Below are 23,957 nucleotides of genomic sequence, written 5' to 3' on the forward strand. Positions count from 1 at the left end.
AACCATAGATTTGACTACATGGACCTTTGTTGGCAAAGTAATGTCTCTGCATTTTAATATGCTGTCTAGGTTAGTCATAATTTTTCTTTCAAGGAGCAAGGGATCTTTTAATTTCATGGGTGCAGTCACCATCTGCAGTGATTTTGGAGCCCAAAAAATAAAGTCAGCCACTGTTTCCCCATCTATTTGCCATGAAGTGATGGGACCAGATGCCATGATCTTAGTTTTCTGAATGTTGAGTTTTATGCCGACTTTTTCACTCTCCTTTTTCACTTTAATCGAGAGGCTCTTTAGTTCTTCCTGGCTTTCTGCCATAAGTGTGGTGTCATCTGCATATCTGAAGTTATTGATATTTCTCCCGGCAATCTTGATTCAAATTTGTGATTTCTCCAGCTCAGTGTTTCTCATAATGTACTCTGCATATAAGTTAAATAAGCAGGGTGACAGTATACAGCCTTGACAAACTCCTTTCCTGATTTGGAATCAGTTTGTTGTTCCACGTCCAATTCTAGCTGTTTCTTCTTGACCTACATACAGATTTCTCAGGAGGCAGGTCAGGTGGTCTGGTATTTCCATCTCTTGAAGAATTTTCCACAGATTGTTGTGATCCACACAGTCAAAGGCTTTGGCATAGTCAATAAAATAGAAGTAGATGATTTCTGGAACTCTCTTGCTTTTCCAATGATCCAATGAATGTTTGCAATTTGATCTCTGGTTCCTCTGCCTTTTCTAAAACCAGCTTGAATATCTGGAAGTTCACGGTTCATGTACTGTTGAAGCCTGGGTTGGAGAATTTTGAGCATTACTTTACTAGCGTGTGAGATGAGTGCAATTGTGCAGTAGTTTGAGCATTCTTTGGCATTGACTTTCTTAGGGATTGGAATGAAACTGACCTTTTCCAATCCTGTGGCCACTGCTGAGTTTTCCAAATTTGCTGGCATATTGAGTGCAGCACTTTCACAGCAATATCTTTTAAGATTTGCAATAGCTCAACTGGGATTCCATCACCTCCACTAGCTTTGTTCGTAGTGATGCTTCCTAAGGCCCACTTGACTTCACATTCCAGGATGTCTGGTTCTAGGTGAATGATCATACCATTGTGCATATCTGGTTCATGAAGATCTTTTTTGTACAGTTCTTCAGTGTATTCTTTCCACTTCTTATTATCTTCTTCTTCTGTTTGGTCCATACCTTTCCTGCTTTACTAATTACACCAAAACCTTTACCTGTGTAGATCACAGCAGACTGTGGAAAATTCTCCAAGAAATGGGAATACCAGACCACTTTACCTGACTTCTGAGAAGTCTGTATGCAGGTCAAGAAGCAACAGTTAGAACTGGACATGGAACAAAAGACTGGTTTAAAATTGGGAAAGGCGTAGGTCAAGGCTATATATTGTCACCCTGCTTATTTAACCTAACTGCAGAATACAGTATGTGCAGTGCTGGGCTGGAAGAAGCACAAGCTGGAATCAAGACTGATGGGAAAAATATCAATAACCACAGATATGCAGATGACACCACCCTTATGGCAGAAAGTGAAGAGGAACTAAAAAGCCTCTTGATGAAAGTGAGAGAGGAGAGTGAAAAAGTTGGCATAAAACTCAACATTTAGAAAACTAAGATCATGGCATCCAGTCCCATCACTTTGTGGAAAATAGATGGGGAAACAACAGAGACAGTGACAAACTTTATTTTGGGGGCTCCAAAATCATTGAAGATGGTGACTGTAGCCATGAAATTGAAAGACACTTGCTCCTTGGAAGAAAAGCTACAACCAACCTAGACAGCATATTAAAATGCAGAGACATTACTTTGCCACCAACAAAGATCCATCTAGTCAAAGCTATGGTTTTCCCAATAGTAATGTATGAATGTGAGATCTGGACTTTAAAGAAAGCTTAGCACTGAAGAATTGATGCTTTTGAACTCTGGTGTTGGAGATGTCACTTGAGAGCCCCTTGGACAGCAAGGAGATTAAACCAGTCCATCCTCAAGGAAATCAGTCCTGAATGTTCATTGGAAGGACTCATGCTGAAACTGAAACTCCAATGTTTGGCCACCTGATGTGAAGAGCTGACTCATTGGAAAAGACCCTGATGCTGGGAAAGATTGAAGGCAGGAGAAGGGGGCGACAGAGGATGAGAAGGTTGGATGGCATCATCGACTTGATGGACATGAGTTTGTGCAGTCTCCAGGAGTTGGTGATGGACAGCGAAGCCTGACATGTTGCAGCCCATGGGTCACAAAGGGTCGGACATGACTGAATGACTGAACTGAACTGATACCATTTTATGCCCATCTTTGCATGAAATGTCCCGTTGGTTTCTCTCATTTTCTTGAAGACATCTCGTCTTTCCCATTCTGTTGTTTTCCTAGATTTCTTTGGATTGATCAATGAGGAAGGCTTTCTTATCTCTCCTTCCTTTTCTTTGGAACTCTTCATTCAAATGGGTAATTCTTGCCTTTTCTCCTTTGCCTTTAGTTTCTCTTCTTTTCTCAGCTGTTGATAAAGCCTCCTTAGACAACCATTTTGCCTTTTTGTATTTCTTTTTCTTGGGGAAGGTCTTGATCACTGCCTTCTGTACAATGTCACGAACCTCTGTCCATAATTCTTCAGGCACTCTTTCTCTGAGATATAATTCCTTGAATCTATTTCTCACTTCTACTGTATAAGCCTAAGGGATTTGACTTAGGTCATACCAGGATGATCTAATAATTTTCCCTGCTTTCTTCAACTTAAGTCTGAATTTTGCAATAAGGAATTTATGATATGAGCCACAGTCAGCTCCTGGTCTTGTTTTTGCTGACTATATAGAGCTTCTCCATCTTTGGCTGCAAAGAATATAATTGATCTGATTTTGGTTTGACCATCTGGTGATGCCCATGTGTAGAGTCTTCTTTTGTGTTGTTGGAAGTGGGTGTTTCCTATGACCAGTGCATGCTCTTAGTAAAATTCTGTTAGCCTTTGCCCTGCTACATTTTGTACCCCAAGGCCAAAATTGCTTGTTACTCCAGGTGTTTCTTGACTTTCTACTTTTGCATTTCAGTCCCATATGATGAAAAGGACATCTTTTTGTGGTGTTAGTTCTAGAGGGTCTTGTAAGTCTTCATAGAACCATTCAACTTCAGCTTCTTCACAATTACCGGTCAGGGCATAGGCTTGGATTACTGTGACATTGAGTAGTTTGCTTTGGAAACAAACAGAGATCATTCTGTCATTTTTGAGATTGTACCTAAGAACTCCATTTCAGACTCTTTTGTTGACTATGATGACTACTCCATTTCTTCTAAAGGATTCTTCAGGGAAGGTCATCTGAGTTAAATTTGCCTATTTCAATACATTTTAGTTCACTGATTCCTAAAATGTCAATATTCACTCTTGCTATCTCCTGTTTGACCACTTCCAATTCACCTTGATTCATGCACCTAACATTCCATGTTCTTATGCAATACTGTTCTTCACAGCATCAGACTTTACTTTCATCACCAGTCACATTCACAACTGGGTGTGGTGTTCTTCAGGCAAGAATACTGAAATGGTTTGCCGTTCCCTTCTCCGGTGGACCACATTTTGTCAGAACTCCCACAATGACCCATTCGTCTTGGGTGGCCCTACACAGCATGGCTCATAGTTTCATTAAGTTATAAAAGGCTGTGGTCCATGTGATCAGTTTGATTAGTTTTCTGTGATTGTGGTTTTCATTCTGTCTGCCCTTTGAGGGATAAGGATAAGAGGCTTATGGAAGCTTCCTGATGGGAGAGACTGACTGAGAGAAACTGGTTCTTGTTCTGATGGGTGGAGCCATTCTCAGTAAATCTTTAATCTGATTTTCTGTTGATGGCAAGGCTGTGTTCCCTTCCCGTTTTTTGATCTGAGAACAAACTATGGTGGAGGTAATGAAGATAATGGAAGTGAAGTGAGGTGAAGTCACTCAGTCGTGTCCAACTCTTTGAGACCCCATGGACTGTAGCCCACCAGGCTCCTTGGTCCATGGGATTTTCCAGGCATGAATACTGGAGTGGGTTGCTATTCCCTTCTCCAGGGGATCTTCCCAACCCAGGGATCGAACCCAGGTCTCCCACATTGTAAGCAGATGCTTTACCATCTGAGCTACCAGGGAAGCCCCTAAGATAATGGGATCTCCTTTAAAAGGTCCCCTGTTTACACTGCTGCATTCAGTACCCCTGACCCTGCATCAGGCCACTGTTGACCCACACTTCCCCAGAGACTCCTGGACATTCACAGGCAAGTCTGGGTCAGTCACTTGTGGGGTCATTGCTCCTTTCTCCTGGATCCTGTTGTGCACAAGGTTTTGTTTTTGTCCTCCAAGAGTCTGTTTCCCCAGTCCTTTGTAAGTTCTGGTGGATCTATGGTGGGGTTAATTGTGGCCTCTTCCAAGAGCACTTAAGCCACACCCAGATCTGATCCACCCAGAGCCCCTGGCCCTGCAGCAGGTCACTGCTGACCTGTATCTCCACAGGTGACACTCAGACACTCAAAGGCAGGTCTGGCTCAGTCTCTGTGGGGTCTCCTGGTGCTCGCAAGGTTTGGTTTGAGCCCTCTGAGAAACTCTGTCAGGTATGGGGTTTGGTTCTAAATGATTTTACCCTTCTTACCATGTTCCTAGAGCTTCTCCTTTGTCTTTGGACATGGGATATCTTTTTTTGGTGGTATCGAACATTCTCTGGTGGATGGTTGTTCAGCAGCGAGTTTTAATTTTGGATTTCTTGCAGAAGAAGATGAGCACATATCATTCTCCTCCACCATCTCGTAGAAGATCTTGTATTTACCCTAGACTGTCTTTCTTCAAGTTGGTTCTGTCTAAGACTCAGAACTGATAATGGCTCAACAAACCAGTATGTTTTACTCATACAATTGTTCACCTTATCTATGTTAATGAGACTGTGTGTTTGCTTGGAAACCTGCCTTTCTTCAAGATTCAAGTCAATTGTTCTATTTCTGCTTTATTAACTATGCCAAAGCCTTTGACTGTGTGGATCACAATAAACTGTGGAAAATTCTGAAAGAGACTGGAATACCAGACCACCTGATCTGCCTCTTGAGAAACTTGTATGCAGGCCAGGAAGCAACAGTTAGAATTGGACATGGAAAAACAGACTGGTTCCAAATAGGAAAAGGAGTTCGTCAAGGCTGTATATTGTCACCCTGTTTATTTAACTTATATGCAGAGTACATCATGAGAAACACTGGACTGGAAGAAACACAAGCTGGAATCAAGATTGCCTGGAGAAATATCAATAACCTCAGATATGCAGATGATACCACTCTTATGGCAGAAAGTGAAGAGGAGCTAAAAAGCCTCTTGATGAAAATGAAAGTGGAGAGTGAAAAAGTTGGCTTAAAGCTTAACATTCAGAAAACGAAGATCATGGCATCCAGTCCCATTACTTCCTGGGAAATAGATGGGGAAACAGTGGAAACAGTGTCAGAATTTATTTTTCTGGGCTCCAAAATCACTGCAGATGGTGACTGCAGCCATGAAATTAAAAGACGCTTACTTTTTGGAAGGAAAGTTATGACCAACCTAGACAGCATATTCAAAAGCAGAGACATTACTTTGCCAACAAAGGTTCGTCTAGTCAAGGCTATGGTTTTTCCTGTGGTCATGTATGGATGTGAGAGTTGGACTGTGAAGAAGGCTGAGCGCCGAAGAATTGATGCTTTTGAACTGTGGTGTTGGAGAAGACTCTTGAGAGTTCCTTGGACTGCAAGGAGATCCAACCAGTCCATTGTAAAGGAGATCAGCCCTGGGATTTCTTTGGAAGGAATGATGCTAAAGCTGAAACTCCAGTACTTTGGCCAGCTCATGGGAAGAGTTGACTCATTGGAAAAGACTCTGATGCTGGAGGGATTGGGGGCAAGACGAGAAGGGGACGACAGAGGATGAGATGGCTGGATGGCATCACTGACTCGATGGACGTGAGTCTCAGTGAACTCCAGGAGTTGGTGATGGACAGGGAGGTCGGGCGTGCTGTGATTCTTGGGGTTGCAAAGGGTCGGACACGACTGAGCGACTGTTCTGGTCTGATCTGATCTGAATACTCAGAACTGATAATGGCTCAACAAACCAGTATGTTTTACTCATACAATTGTTCACCTCATCTATGTTAATGAGACTGTGTGTTTGCTTGGAAACCTGCCTTTCTTCAAGATTCAAGTCAATTGTTTTATGGACCGGGATGACTCACCTTGAGCCAGTGCTATCTAAAATGCGTGTTGTGGGTGAGGGGCCTGGTGCCGCTCTCTGAGTTTTGAGACATTTCCGTTCTATAATTAACAGCCTATTAGTAGGTATATAACTTCATATTAAGATGAGGAGGGGGGACACCTTTTTTACTCCCATCTAATGTCTATGTCAGAAGCTTTCTCTATCTCTTTTATACTTTAATAAAACTTTTTTACACAAAAGCTGTGAGTGATCAAGCCTCGTCACTGGCCCAGGATTGAATTCCTTTCCTCTGGAGGCCAAGAATCTTGGCATCTTTCATGGCTCAGCAGCAACCTTTCAATTCCTGGGTTGGGAAGATCCCTTGGAGAAGGAAATGACTACCTACTCCAGTATTTTTGCCTAGAGAATTCCATGGACAAAGGAGCCTGGTAGGCTACAGTCCATGGGGTTGCAAAGAATCAGATATGACTGAGTGTGCTGAAGCCTTAAACTAGAATATTGGATGGCAATTTTGAAGAATTACCAGAAACTAAATGTGCATTAACATGAGAGAAAACTTGGAGCACATTTTCTTGGGATTTATTTCCAGAAATCTAGGAGTTCTCAGGGTAAAGATCTGCCAAAGATCTCATCAAAGTTCTGGGAAGGAGAGAGGAGGATTAATCCTGTGAACTACCCTGAGAACTTTCTCCATAATAAGGACCCTCCCACCAGAGGAGAGGACTTTAACAGAGCCTTGTCCCAGTGATGGGAAGGTAATACAGACAGGCAAAGGATGAGAAAAAAATTACATTGAGTAGAAATGGAAATTAAAATTATAAAATTTAATACATCCCATAAAGCTACTGGAAATCAAATCTAGATCAATGAAACTGAAAAGAACATCCAGAAAATAAACACAAGTTTATATAAGAATTTAACATATGATAAACTTGATATTTTAGATTAGTAAGAAAAAAGATGAATGATTTAATTATTTTATGGAGAAAGCAAAACTTAGTACTTGCTATTGTTTAGGAAAAATTAAATAAAATTGGAAACAAACATATTTTACCAAAAAGGCAAAGGGGGTATCCAAACAAATTAAAGGCTAAAAACAAACAAGTAAACAAAAATCACAATATAATTATCCTATAAAAATATATCAGAGAAATTTAAAACTAAGAGAAGAGAAACATTTCTTAAGCAAGACATATCAAGATACTATAAAATGTGGCATGCTAGACTATATACAAATAAAGCTTCACATAAGAAAACACCCTATAAACAAAATCAATAGACATCCAATCAACTTGCAAAAGTAAGTGTAATAGAGAATTTAGCCAGAGGTAAAATTTTATGATGAACCGAGTTTTGAAAAGAAGAAAGTAACCTATACGATAATGAAATTGAAAGAGACCATGAAAAGATAATTCACAGAAGAGAAAATCCAAATGTTTCACCATGCATATAAAAAGAAGCTCTAACTCAGCTGTGCTCATATAAATGAGCAATAGATTGACAATGCGATGCCATTGTGCTCATAAACTTGTTTGTCGTGAAACTACAGAAAACGAACTAGATAAATACAAGGGTCCAGTGATGACAGACTTGGCACGATACGTTACATAATTTTAACTGATTCCACAGTCAGTGTGGAGACAGTAAAGTGCATTTGACACAAGAAAAGACAGGGTAAAACGATGATTTGTAAAGAATAATAAGGAAGTTACAGCAAATTGATGATGAAGGCCTTAAAAATCATTTGAAAATAATTTCTGATGATGTTAACCAAGATAGGAAAGAAAGGAGAGAAAACGTTCGGAGCATGAGGATAGTCATCAATTTCATTTCCATATGTATGATAAGGTAGAAGTGCATACATTTCTAAGGGACCTATGGGTTGAGGATGAAACTCAAAATCATCACCATGTGTAGGTGGTAGTTAAGAATGGAAGTGAATAATCACTCTTGGAGAGAGCTGAGCAAGATAGCAGAAAGGAATTTGTATGCATCCAGAATGAAGTGTTGGGTATTGAACAGGGAAGTCATGTACCAATGCTCCATACTTCCCGTATTAAGATCAAAGAGCTGAATGTAACTATTTATCTGAAGCGATGTTTTTAGAATTCTTGGAAATAAAAAAGAACAGCAGTGATGTTCTTTTCATTCTAGACACATTATGCCAGATTCCACTGAGCAAAAAAAGCTGTAAAAATCATGTTATAGATTAGAATATAATTCACTATGCATGAGTGCCCACTCAAATTAGCATATTTACTTGGCTTCAAAAGCTGCATGTGAATATATCCTTATTTTCATTGGTTGATTTGTTTATATCTAATTTGTGATGTTTATGTTAAACTTGTTGACTGACTGTTCATGAGAACAAAATTCTATTTTACTTGGAAGAAATCTGAGCAGAATTTTCTCTATAAATGATGAATAACATGAAATAAGATTAATACAGCTGTTTTGCTGAATAATCTTCCTAAAGCTTTGCTTAATAGCATCTTTCGTTGACTCAATGGACATGAGTTTGAGCAAACTCTAAGAGATAGTGAAGGACAGGGAAACCTGGTGTGCTGCAGTTCATGGGATCACAGTGTCAGACAGGACTGAGCAACCGAGCAACAGCAAGGCTCATCTGGTTCCTCAAAATATGATGACTGTCTGGAGAGTTCCTGTATCTGCCTGTGTACCAACATGATTATTTAGGACAGTTGTTGGTGTTGTGTTTTTTTTTTTTTTTTCACTTTTTAAATTCTCCTGGCTTGAAAACCAAATCTTATGATCACCCAACTCAAATAATAGTGTTGAGTTTATTTTGCACTGTCTTTATGCCTCTTATCATTTACTTTAGGTAATTCTACAATTTTTATCTAAACTTTTTGTGTTAGCATCGTACAGTGAACTATACTTCTCTAGTATACATTTGTGTATTTGTACAAGTAATTAGTTCATCCAGCACTTACTAAGTGTGAAGAAAGAATCAATACTCTTCAGAAAATAAAGAACTGTTGAATAAGAAAGTCTAACAGGACATATAATTATAATATATAAAGATAATTGAAATAAGAGCTGTAAATAGAGTTGTCTGGTATTAGGTTGGAAGAAACTGTTAACCATGAGTGTCAAGAGATTCAGAAAAGTTCTAGAGAAACTGAGATTTCAACTGGGTGTTGACTAATTGCAACTTACAAAAGGTAAGCTTGTGCTAAGCTTTCAATCTTAGAGAACTGACAAAATCAGACAAACCTCAACTAAAGCCTGAGCATGAAGATACGAGCAAAGTTTTATCTTTACGGCTTCCCTCATAGCTCAATTGGTAAAGAATCTGCCTGCAATGCAGGAGACCAGGGATTGATTCCTGGGTTCAGGAAGATCCCCTGGAAAAGGAAATGGCCATCCACTCCAGTATTCTTGCCTGGAGAGTCCCATGGACAGAGGAGCCTGGTGGGCTACAGTCTGTGTGGTCATGAGAGTCAGACATGACTTAGTGACTAAACCACCACCAGAGCCTGAGCATGGATATGTGAGCAAAGTTTTATCCTTATTTTTATATTCCCAGAACCAACTCAACTCTTAGCATATACTTGGGTTATAATAAATGCTTGTGGCTTGAATAAATCCATAAATGTATTGGGAAAGGGCATAGACGCAATGCCAACTCTCCTTTCTGTCTCTAAATTCAACCTTCCTATTTAAAATTACACCTATTAGTCAGTGCCCTCTAGGATTTGAGATTAAGTCATAACTTTAGGTGAATCCTGGAACTATTCTATAATACCAATTCAGATCTCTGTTTGTTTTTGCCATATATAGTCAGGAATGTTTGACTGGATGAAGCACAAGCTGGAATTAGATTGCCAGGAGAAATATCAATAACCTCAGACATGCAGATGACACCACATTTATGGCAGAAAGCAAAGAACTAAAGAGCCTTCCGATGAAAGGGAAAGAGGAGAGTGAAAAAGTTGGCTTAAAACTCAACATTCAGAAAACTAAGATCATGGCATCTGGTCCCATCAATTGATGGCAAATAGATGGAGAAACAATGGAAACAGTGAGAGATCTTATTTTTTGGAGCTCTAAAATCACTGCAGATGGTGACTGCAGCCATGAAATCAAAAGACACTTGCTCCTTGGAAGAAAAGTTATGACCAACATAGACAGCATATTAAAAAGCAGAGACAGTACTTTGCCCATACAGGTCCATCTGGTTAAAGCTATGGTTTCTCCAGTAGTCATGTATGGATGTGAGAATGGGACTACAAAGAAATCTGAGCGCTGAAGTATTGATGCTTTTGTACTGTGGAGTTGAACAAGACTCTTGAGAGTCCCTTGGGCAGCAAGGAGATCCAACCAGTCCATCCTAAAGGAAATCAGTCCTGGGTGTTCATTGGAAGGAATGATGTTGAAGCTGAAACTCCAATACTTTGGCCATTTGATGCGAAGAGTTGACCCATTTGAAAAGACCCTGATGCTGGGAAATATTGAAGGCGGGAGGAGAAGGGGACGACAGAGGATGAGATGGTTGGATGGCATCACTGACTCAGTGGACATGAATTTGAGTGAACTCCAGAAGCTGGTGATGGACAGGGAGGCCTGGCATGCTGTATTCCATGGGATGCAAAGAGTCGGATATGACTGAGTGACAGAACTGAACTGAACTGAAACATTTTTTGTCAACTTACCAGTTTTATGTAAAAGGTTTTATCCTTTGGGCTATTCACTACTGACTTCTCGGAATTCATAAACCAATGCAAGACCCTCCTTTAAGAGACAGACTTTTGACTTGCTCCAGTCCAATGGTGAAGACTTCATTTTCCAAAGCAGGGGATGTGGATTCAATCCCTGATTGGGGAGCTAAGATCTACACATCTCATGGCCTAAAAATGAAAACATAAGGCAGAAGCAATATTGTAACAAATATAATAAAGACCAAAAAAATAGAGAAACACACTTCAGAGGCAGGAAAGGTAAATGTGTTGCATGAGTGGTGTGGGGAATAAATCTTAAATAATTGCAGAAAAGAAAGTTCACTAAGCTGGAAATCCAAAAAGAAAAGAAAAATAAATTTTCTTGAGGAGGTAAGACTTGAATGGAAATGAAGAGGTGAAATATTTCATCATATTAACCAAAATGAAAGGACATTGTTCAGAAGTGACACAGACCATCTGAAGATCGGATTAACCCTTTTAGATAACTGCTTCATTTAGAATATTCAGGATGCCTTCTATAGTTAACTCCTGAATATTATAGAAATGGTATCAATAAGAAAAAAAGTGTATTTTTCCATGGTAATAATTTTTTAAAAATTACACCAATGTATATATTTAATTATTAATTAGTATCATAATTTTAAAACAAGATTACTTTAGCTATTAAAAAGCACTGAGTAAACATATTTATCATGGATTAAGACTCAGGTGGGAAAGAGAAATGGTCTTTATAGGTGATATTAATTTTAAGTCCTCTGTATAATTATCTTTATTAAATTATAACCCCCTTTATAAAACAACTCACATGGCCTCCTGTAAACATACAATAAATGTTTATCCAGTGACCCAGTGAATAAATTATCAACATAAAATAATCCAGGCTTTCCAGCTTATTTTGTGACATAGCACACCAGTGGACTCTCCATGTTTTAATCAGCAGAGTTTTCTGATGTAATCTGTATTAAATTAGATAAATCATGTAAAATATACAATAAGAAAAAGATGCTCCTTAATACAAGGATAATTAAAAAAAATCTTAAATCTGCTTTATTTCACTTTACATTTTAACTCTTATCTGAAGCTAAATGTGGACCTATTTAGAATGTCCAAAATTATCATCTACTTAATGTGAATTGTCTACCATTTTAAGTTGCCTCCATCTCTCCCAAATCCAGTAGGTACCTGCGTTTCTAACAACTTTAACAGAGATCTGTTGTTCTCTGGTGGGCAATTCTTTAGAATTATAAGAAAAGCTATTTTTAGTCAAAAATAGCAGTTGAATAACCATGCATCTTGTCCGTACACCTCATTGCTATCACTTGTCATTTTTGTTTTGTTTTTTTTTGGTCATACTCAGGCTAAAAATGAATAGCCTTTTCCTCTCTTGGAATATGCATTTAAGTTCAACTTAAAATGAAAGTTCAGATTTATATTTAAATAAAATTGTGATTCATACAGATTCCATGTAATTCTAAATATGGGCATTATAAGGCAATGGCAAGAGGTACTTAAAAATAAAGCAATAGCTTGTGTAAGAAGAATGTCTTATTCAGGACCCCACCAACAATTACTTGACCTTACCCTGATTATATTCCTTTATCTACTTTAAGATGGGATGTTGAGTCTGAAAGAGGATGTTCAGGGTTTTCCATGTAAGTGTTGACACATGTATTCAGATTCCTATTTTTAACTCTAAGCCATTTTGTAGTTCTGAAATAACATAGCTCTGAGCAATTTTTGCTTGTTTGCATTCAATGTTTCTCCTACTGAGTGTCAGGAACTCTAGCCATGGGGTCACTGAGGATCTCTGAAGACATTCAAAGAGACTGTTGATAAAGAATTAAGAATACGTAATTAGTACAGCCATTTCCTTGAAAGGAACCATATGTCAAAATTATCTAAATTTACCACTCTATTGGTGTCACCATTTTAACCTCCTCTCACCCGTAAGCCACTTATTCTTCCCCAAACTTTTCTAACAATGATCACATGCTAATATGTAGGTATATTTATGGCATCTTCGATTGAAACACACTTCTGGTATTGAAAAGCAAAGTTTTCCATATTCCATATTCAGCTCTCTCTCTGTCTTTCTCTTATGTCTCTGTCTCTCTAACTCTCTGTCTCTCTATATATATAATATATATACTATATTATATATGTATATGTATTTCTTGAAATACAACTTTTAAAACTCCCAAGCTTTACAACTACTTTATTTGGGTTTCAAAGTAATGGAGCCCTTACCATTTATGTTCCAATAAAATTTTATTTCATTTTGAGCACTATAATTCTTAGGATAAAATGTATGTATCTTGATACAGAATTGGTTTTGGTAATCAGTTTCCTAACACTTGTGTTTCCCAAGAATGTGACAATAAATCTTCTTTAAACAAAATTATCATTTTAATTACCTAGAATAAATACACTTCCATTTAAAAGAAAATAGACAAGAATATTTTAAAATTCAAATCAAATTAACATCAAGGAAAACATGGGACTAATAGTCTCATTAAAGAAACAGAGGATATGTATTGTAACAGTCATGGAACAGAATAAAAAGCATTTTTTAAACTTGTAACTAGTAAAATAAGCAAAACAGTCACTAATTGCCAATATAGCTGAAAAAGCAAGATCATAAAATTAAGGTGGGAGAAATATTCCATAAATACATGAAATATAAGTTCACTAATATGCAAATAGACACTTGAACAGCATAAACCACTTAACAAGGTGACTGCAAAGTATATTTAGAATTTCTATTTAGATCAGTAGAAATCTATTAAACACTTACAAAAAAAGGAATAGCACTGGTAATTAGTTCCACATCGACTAAGGAAGGATCAAGAGAAATTGTTAACACTTACCTTTCAATATAAAGGTACCTTTTAATGCCTAATTACTTCTATTTGGCTATAATAACATAATGATAAATAAATTATGTCATAAAAACCCAAACTATCATCTTAGAGTCAACACTCTAGAATAACTTATATTTTATGCATGCACGCTCAGTCACTTACTCACTCATGTCTAATTGTTTGCAACCCCATGGACTGTAGCCCGCCAGGCTCCTCTGTTTCCTGACAATACTTGAGTGGGTAGCCATTTCCTGCTCCCGGGGATCTTCTTGACCCAGGGATTGAACCCACATCACTTGCGTCTTCTGCACTGGTAGGCAGATTCTTTACCGTTGTGCCACGAGGGAAGCCCATAGCCCATGCCCATGCTAAGTTGCTTTAGTCGTGTCCGACTCTTTGCAACCCCACGGCCTGTAGCCCACCTGGCTCTTCTGTCCATGGGATTCTCCAAGCAAGAATACTGGAGTGGGTGCCATGCCCTTCTCCAGGGGATCTTCCTGACCCAGGGATCGAACCAATGTCTCTTATGCCTCCTGTATTGGCAGGAGGGTTCTACGAGCGCCACCTGGGAAGACTGAGGGAGGCCTAGAGATAACCTGCAATGAATTGATGCCCCAGATGAAATACATAAGCTGTACATCCATAAAAAATGAAAAAAACTATTTAAGACCATGATTGTTATGTTCATAACAATTGATATTTTCTTGCTCAATAATACTGGCATATAATTGTGAACCTTATGCCTTAAGACACAAAGAAGAAAAATACTGAAATAAGATTTATGATGAAAATAGTTAACTGTATAATTGGAATAAAAGGAAAGGTACATAATGGGAGATCTTTGGCCATAGTAGATGAAGGCACTTCAAATGGATCCTAGGAAACCACCACAGTAGGTAACACTGTCTCAAATGAGAACTCTCAAGAGTGGAAGGACAATGTGTCTTTATATTTGGAAAAAATAATCATATTATCTTTCAAGAGATTGGGAAATGGAATTTACTTGAAAATTAGCTGTTAAAATATTTAGCACGGTTTGTGTCAAATTTCTATTGCTCAGAAGAGAACATGTGAAAAAAGTCTGGAGAATTATAGGAGAAAAAGACTTTGCAGAAAAAATTGCCAACTCTCTCTCAAGACAAGGGTAAAGAATCTTAGATTAGTCAGTTTATAATTTAGGGCTAATTGTATTCAAGTTTCACACATCTGTAAGAGCCCTTCTGCACTTCAGCTTTCCTCTTTTTCATATTCTTTTCTCCATTCTCACAATTGTACTATTAACCTCACGTAAATTTACAGATGCTCTCCGTGCAAATAGGGCCTCCCCTCCCATGAGCTTTTCTAAAACTTTTTGGTCTTGCTGTTAGTTGTTCTCCCCAACAATGCTTAATAAAATATACACTCAGTTTTTGAAATGCCTTAAATAAAATTCTACCAGACAATACAAAAAGCAACTACTTGTAAAAAAAGCTATTTCTCTAAAAATCATCCTGTTAGTTATATTCAATATGTACAACAAACCAACATAGTAAACATATGAATAGACAAGTTGTAGTTATATATGTAAACATTAACATATATTTATTGACTTAAAATGTATAAACCCCTATCCACTGCATTTGCCTTTAAAAAGTGTGTTTTATTAGCTGAAAATCTATGGGCCTTACTATATGCTAAATTCTTGGTCATAAAATGAAGTGCTGTATCCTGTTAGCTACTCAATAGTAATACTGGGTTACTATTATTATCTTCAAATATTATTTTTAACTAGTAGCACAAGAAATTGTTATTGGCCAATTCATGGGACACATCAGTTTCAATGCATATTGTCTGATTGTTTAAAATTTACTTATTATTTCTCATCTGAAATCTTTAATCACATCCTCAGTCTCACTGCCACCTACATCTTAGTGTTTTAATAAATTTGCTCACAACACAACATTTATATATTTATTTAGTTATATGCTTTTTTTGTTAATAGATTCATATTCTGTATATTGAAGTTTCAAATATACTTGAAATATTTTGCTACACATCTAAATACATTTTTTCTGATATGCCCATCTTTTATAAATGAGATCACTTTCAATTTATCTATGTCAATATAATTATACTCCTTCCAATAATGCATATTATTTCATTTCATGCTTATAATACATTTCATTAATACCTTCCTCTTGTGCAACTTTGATTGTCATTTGGTCTTCTTGGTCAACAAAATATGGCAATATCCTTTATAAATTCTGTGGACCTCTGAAAGATTTTCCTTTAGGTATTTACTAAGAAGGAAGACTGCGGGGTCATAGGGTCTACATAATCTCCTGCAAGTTTGCTCTCAGAAGGGTGTCCTATATACTCTCACCAGCAAAGCTTTCTCATTTCTTTATATTTTAAAACTATTTTTTATCTGAACCACTTTAAAGTCTTTATTGAAAGTGTTATATTTCTGTTTTATGATTTGCTTTTGGTTCTTTAGTCATGAAGCATATGGAATCTTAGCTCCCCAACCAGGGATCAAACCATTGCACCTTGCATTGGAAGGCAAAGTCTTAACCACTGGACCAGCAGGGAAGTCTAATCGTGTCCTCATATATTGATAGCATTCACTGTTATCCTTCTTTCTATCTTTTATCAGTATTATGGGCTTAAAATGATATGTCATGATTTTAACTTGCATATCCCATATTATCAGTGCAGTTGACAACCTTTTAATGTATTTTTAGCCACTAAGTTTTCTTTCTGAACTGATTAGTTTCACATATTAATCTAGTTGCATTATGGGCTTCGCTGGTGACTCAGATGGTAAAGAACCTGCTTACAATGTGGGAGACCTGGATTTGATCCCTGGGTAGGGAAGATCCCCTGGAGAAGGGAATGGCTACCCACTCTAGTATTCTTGCCTGGGAAATCCCATGGACAGAGAGGAGCCTAATGGGCTACAGTCCATGGGGTCACAAAGAGTCAGACACAATGGAGTGACTAACACTTTCACTTTCAGATGAATACAGTTTGCATTTAAAAGTTAAGACATTGTCCTCCATGCACAGGTTCCAAAACTGATGGCGTCATCAAATAGCATATTAATCGTTTGCTTTTAAAATTACGTATACACTATTCTGAAACTGCTTTTTCTATGATATGAGATGATGACGTCCAACCTTTTTCACCAAAGGGTGAGCCAGTTTTCTCAGATCATTTAGTTAAGAATGTCACCGCGTACACTTTGATCGTCCAAGCCACTTTTTCAAGGCAAATTACAATATACAGATGGATGTTTCGGGACTCACTACTATATTTTATACAACTCTGCTCCTTTATCAGTTCTTCAGTATTTTAATTGCCTCGGCTGTTTTAAGCATTTTATTTTGAACACATTTTAGAATACAGGAAAATTTGCTAAAATAAAAAGAAGTGTTTCCTTATCTCTTCCTTTCAACTTCTCCCAAAGCAAACACCTCACAGAATCATTGTACAATGATCAAAAATGGGAAATTAACATGAGCACAGTATCACTATCTGGACTAAAAACCTTACTCAAGCTTGTCCTACATTCCCACCAATTTTCTTTTTAATATGTCTTATGTTTTTGAAGATTATGTTCTCCTTTGGCATTCTCTCTCAAAATTACTTTATCTCTTCATGCATATGTATCCTTTCATGTTAAATTTAGAGTTAGTTGGTTATAATTCTGTCCCAGTTAAACTGAATGGAATTATAATAATATCAGACAAACTTGGGGAAATTTGACATTCTTATGATAACGACTTGTCTCATAGTGTTTTTCTTCTTATAATCAATTACCTTTTTCTACAATAGATCTTATTGCTTTCTCCATAAATGTTCTATTTATTTGTTGTTGAGATTAATCCTATTTGTTTCTTTCTTGCTCTAAGAAATTTTATTTTACATTCTTTTTATGTTCTTACTTCTATCAAAATTATATCCACACAGATTTTTAAAATTTAACTTGTTTATATAGTATTTTCACAAATACAAACAAGATCACTTCCCTTTTCAGGTCAGAACCAATGACTGTGGCCAAATCTTTGATCTTAGTGCTTATATTTCTTAATAAGACATTTACTTTCCTATTTTTCATTCCATAAGTTTAGGAAGAAATTATTTTCTAAGATAATGACTTAGCTCTTTTTATTCCAGTTCCATCAGACTCTAAAAATGTGAATATGTGCATAATCTGATCACTATTTATACTATTACGCTTGCTTTTTAGAGTTACACTATATCGAAGACCACGCAGTGCTATGCTCAGTTGCTAAGGCATGCCCCACTCTTTGTGATCCCGTGGACTGTAGCCCACCAGGCTCCTCTGCCCATGGGATTTCCCAGGCAAGGACATAGGGGTGGGTTTCCATTTCCTTCTCTAGGGTGTCTTCCTGACCCAGGGATTGAACCTGTGTCTCCTGCATCGGCAGGTGAAGTCTTTACCACTGAGCCACCTGGGAAGCCCATATATTAATAGAAGACCAGGGTTACTTACATTTTCTGCATTTTTCTGGTACCATGGAGTACTTTTTACATTCTCTTACTTTTCTATGTGTTTTTCATAATTCAGCCCAATTCTCCTCTTCATGAGATGATCATCTGCATTAAGTAATAGATCTTTTTTGTTAGAAGGAGTGTCTCCTGCAGTAGTTTGACTGATTCTGATCCAAGTCTATTCTCTGTACACCTGACAATACAGCTGTCTTAGAGTCCCCTTCTATCGCCTTTTTGGCACTGCGCCACCTGCATCTTGACTTTGTTATCTTCTTTCTTGAAATGCTCTTCTGTTTGAATGAAGCACATCTTTCAGTAGATAGATAAGAAAGGGGGATTGTGAGGTAAATATTTAAAATGTTTGTTCTCAGTTCAGTTCAGTTGCTCAATCATGTCCAACTCTTTGCAACCCCATGGACTGCAGCACACCAGGCCTCCCTGTCCATCACCAACTCCCGGAGCTTGCAAAAACCCATGTCCATTGAGCCTGTGATGCCATCCAACCATCTCATCCTCTGTGTTCCCTTCTCCTCCTGTCCTCAATCTTTCCCAGCATCAGGGTGTCTTCCAGTGAGTTAGTTATTCATATTACATGGCCAAAGTACTGGAGATTCAGCTTTAGCATCATTCCTTCCAAAGAAATCCCAGGGCTGATTGCCTTCAGAATGGACAGGTTGGATCTCCTTGCAGTCCAAGGGACTCTCAAGAGTCTTCTCCAACACCACAGTTCAAAAGCACCACTTCATCAGTGCTCAGTTTTCTTTATAGTCCAACTCACCCACCCATACATGACTACTGGAAAATAAAATGTTTGTAAGTCTGAAAATATCTTTCATCTACCAACACAATATATTGATTGCTTAGCTGGATATAGAATATTGTGGCTGGGAATTATTTTCCTTCAGGGTTTTTTAATGGATGGCGTCATTGCCTTCTACCTTTCAGAGTTGCTGTTGAAAATCTGAAGCCATTTTGAAGCCCAAGTCTTTTACATAAACTCTTTTTTTTCCCCTGAAAATTCTCTCTGTAGAAATATTTGAGCAGGAACCTGAATAATATGAAGGGATAAACTAGTTCTTAAGACAGTGTGAGAGGTGGCTACATTCGTTCCCTGTGACTCCTGAAACTTATTACCACAAACCTGGTAACCTAAAGACAATATAGCTTTATTTTCTTACATCTATGGAAAACAAAAGGCTGAAATGAATCTTATAGGGCTCAAATGAAGCTTTTTTCTACCTGGAGGCTCCAGGAGAAAATTCATACCTGTCTCTTTCGGTTTGTAGTGCCCATCAGCATTCTTTGGTTTGCAGCCACATCAACCTAATCTCTGCTTCTAGAGCGCACTGCTTTCTCTTCTCTAGTCAAGTCTCTCTCAGCCACTCTCTTTAGAGGACACTTGAGATTGCCCCGAATTACACTGGGACTACATTGATGATCCAAGATGATCTCGCTGTTTAAAAATTCTTTTTCAAAAAAACCTCCAAAGCCCTATATGCCATATGTCATATTCATAGTCTGCTGCTGAGTCACTTCAGTCGTGTCTGACTCTGTGCGACCCCATAGACGGTAGCCCACCAGGAAGCTCTGTTCCTGGGATGCTGCAGGCAAGAATACTGGAGTGAGTTGCCATTTCCTTCTCCAATGCATGAAAGTGAAAAGTGAAAGTGAAGTCGCTCATTCGTGTCTGACCCTCAGCGACCCCCTGGACTGCAGCCTTCCAGGCTCCTCCAACCATGGGATTTTCCAGGCAAGAGTACTGGAGTGGGGTGCCATTGCCTTCTCCCATTCATAGTCTAGAGGGAATCAGATGTTAAAATATTCAGGAGACAATTATTCGACCTTTCACAGTGGTCAATCGGAAAGGAGAGATAGTCAAAGCAAAAACTTTTTCTTTTTTTAATGTATTAAATTTGGCTGAAATATAACATGCCATGGAAAAGTAGAACAAGAGGCTGGAGTGAAAGTTGAGCATTGACTTTGCGCATGTTGTGGGAATTCACTTAGGTATTCACACATAAATAGTTTCCTTAAATTCAACAAGAAGAGAGCTCTCTTTTTGGAAAATACAGGTCCTGACTAGTTTAGGTCCCCCAAGTATTGCTCTTAACAGCCATAATTATTAGAGATCTAGGACTTGGGACGCTTCTGGTGGTCCAGTGGTTCAGACTTCACTCTCTGATGTGGAGGGTGGGCAGGGGGGTCAGGGAGCCTAGATTCCACATGTCTCATGGCCACAAAACCAAAACATAAGATGGAAACACTATTATAACAAATCCAATAAAGACTTTAAAAAACATTCATCCACCTCAATCAAATTAAAAAAAAGAAAAATGTAGGACTTAAGATTTTTATGGAACAAACAATATCACTGATTACAATAACAATGAAAGCCAATATTTATTTTTTATTTGGAAAACTGTTCAGTGAGTATTTTACATCATTCCTTCATTCAGTTATCACCACAGTCTCATTATCCTCATCATGTTCCAGATGATGTAGTGTATAACTGGACCATATTTTAATCTGAAGTTAGAGCTGAAATTCAGACTCAGTTTCTTCTGAAGACAGTTGGAAAGACCACCAAACATACTTGGAGAAAAAAAAAGTGGGGAAAAATTCTTTCCTTTGTAGCTTCTTGCTGTAGGGCATGTCACAGTAATGAATAAAAGGGTCAGTTCTAGCAAGTTTGCTTCAAGAATACAATGTAATTAATACAAAATAAATATTTTTTAAAAGGGTAGAACATAATTAATATATACTAATTACCAATTTCACAATATTCCCGTTTTCCCTAAGTATGTTTAATTGACCAAGGTCAATTATTACCACTCAGAGTGATTTAATCTTCAAATATTGAGAATTTTTGCATGGCCTAGGTCATAGTTTCCTAATTAGTGGATTCCGCATTTAAATTCCAGAAACTAGAGTAAATTCTCTGCTTTAAAACCCTGAAAAGTTCTGCCAAAATACATTTTGGCTGTGAAATTCTGTTTTATTTCCCCTGGTGCAGGTAAGGAAAATACAAAAGCAATCCTCTTTACCTTATGATTCTACACTTCCCAAAAGAAAAGACATTAGGTTTTAATTATTGTTCTCCAACTACTCAAAGCAAGTTAATTAATTTGTGGAATTAAAAATGTTATAAATTCTGGAACAGTGCAAAGGCCTACTGCTTTGGTAAAGCTGAGAACGTTGACAGGGTATCTGTTTCCTAAGTTTCATTTTCTCTTTTGCAATAAATTGATCCTCATTTAGTGGTCAGGAGATTCTTTGCAGGCCTGTTCAAATAAATTCATCTGCTTTTGGTTTGAGTCCTCTTTACTCTTTGCATTTCTAATTTTCTCCAGTATGTAGTTCTGTATCCAAATGGCTGGATCGAATCACTGAATGTTGACGCGGTCCTTCATGTATATATACCAATGGGATTCATTGTCTCTTTGCACATGCATCTGAAAAATAGAGCATATTGCCCACCCCCTATTTGGTGTTACTGGACTTATGTCTTTATTTTTCTGTTGTCTTCACTCTACACATTCTTCTTAATAGACTATCTTTGCCCCTGGCTTCAACTGTCACTTATATACTGACATATGTTCTTAATCCATGCCTCCTTTCTGAGATTCTTAGTAATAGGCACAAGTTCCTCTTGGGCATCATTGCTAGGTGGTCTCTTAGAATCTTAAGTTCAACATGTACACAACCCAATAAACCATTCTTTAGATCCTCACTCCAAACCTGAGCATTTTTATATTTTTTTTCACCAGTAAACGGCATCTCCATGTACATACATATCTGAGCTTCTTATTATCTGCCTAGCTGTCTTCTTTCTCAGGGATTCTCAATTTGGACTGCTCTTTAAAATCACTTAGGGAATTTTATAAAATACTAAAGCTAAACCTCACAGCAAAGATTCTGATTTAATATTTCCGGGTGAAGTTAGGGCATTCATGTTTCTTAAAAGCTGACCAGGTGATTAATTACAGTCAGGGTTAGGAGATACAGCTCCATCTCATACAAATTCTGACAGTTTATCAAATCTGTGGGTCGTTGGTTCACAACCTTAGCTGGACCCTGCAATTGTCCTGGGAACCTGGAAAATACACTGTTATTTGAGTCCTACCAGTTTTCCACCCAAGGCTAAGAACTAACCCCATTGACACTACTTCATGTATATGATCCTTGACAATGCTATTATAACCCAGATTTGCTTTTTTAGTTCAAACAGATAAATTCTCCTACAGTGTCTGCAAGTTTTTCCCCCTTATTATCTCTTCTCTGCTACCAAAGACATATTCCTAAAACACAAATTTGACTGTGGTCCTCCTTGTCCTAGAATTATCTTTCAGAGAACCATATGACTTCTGTAGCATCCTGAAAATATATTTCTGATAAATCAATTTTACCAGCAAAGAAACTGATGTTCACAGATTTTTTAATAACTTTCCCACAGTTACAAAAGCAAAGAGCAGTGGCATTTGGGCATAAGTGTAAATGACTCTAAACCCCACATCTTTTCTAGAGTTCGTTGTTATTTAGTCGCTAAGTCGTGTCTGACTCTTTGCAATCCCATGGACTGTAGACAATCAGGCTCCTCTGTCCATGGGATTTCCCAGGCAAGAATACTGGAGTGGGTTGCCATTTCCTTCTCCAGGGGATCTTTCTGACCCAGGGATCAAACCCAAGTCTCTTGTGTTAGCAGGGTGATTCTTTACCAATGAGCCATCAGGTTGATATTGATAATTAGATGAAATATTCTTGTAAAAACAATCTGAGTCTCTTATTGCAAGAGAAATTTCAATAAAGTGAGTGGCTGCTAATGATAAAGAAGAAAAAACAATGACAAAACAAAATGTACGAAAGACCTAACTGCATATTTCTGCATTGTTTAGATAAGTAGTAAAATATTAGGCATAAACCATTACAAAGTGACTTATATCACCTGGAGTATTTTTATTCAACAACATTCATAGTAGTCACTCTAAGTGTTTCAGCTAGACCGATACTGCAAACAGTTCTTAGTGGTTGAACTGAAACTGTTCAACAAGGTCTAGTCAATAAGATTAAGTGTTTCACACTCTAAGTGCACAAAAAAGCAAACAAAGAAGTCAAACATCTGTGACTCCAGATGATGAGAATTTAGAAGCCTACTTCCTTCTGGACTGCCTAATGTTTAGAATCACAGATGACTGTAGTATTACTCTGAAGATGGTTACCTTTAGGCAGAAGTCAAGCTAGTGTAATGCTCCTGAATGCAGAGCTTGAAAACACTCTCTGAGAAAACAAAAGATTATAAGAAGCTCCACTGTAGTTCGTATCATCTCTATCTTATCATCTATCTTCTGTCTCTTTCTAATATAATACTATATATTACATGTTTAAAGTATCACCATGAAATGTCACAGGATTTAAAGCTTGTATCCATTTAAAACTAACAATAACAACAACAGAGAGTGCTGTAATTCTGAATAACTCAGATTCTGAATAACAGCAACACCATAATATGCCTTCCCTGTGGTCCGTTGCGCTGTGAACATTCATGGAGTCCACGTGCTAAACTTCTTCTGAGATTCGCAGCCACGCCAGAGCCACTCCTCTTGAGCCAATTAAACAGACTACTTGTCCTAACTTGATCTCTGGCCACTATTGATTTATCCAGTAGTGTTCACTTGATACAAGCCAGGTCAGTGAAAAGTCTCTTAG

Source organism: Bos grunniens, chromosome 12 (genome assembly GCF_055505025.1).
Source record: "Bos grunniens cultivar Pamir isolate PY7600 chromosome 12, Bosgru_T2T1.0, whole genome shotgun sequence".
NCBI lineage: Eukaryota > Metazoa > Chordata > Mammalia > Artiodactyla > Bovidae > Bos > Bos grunniens.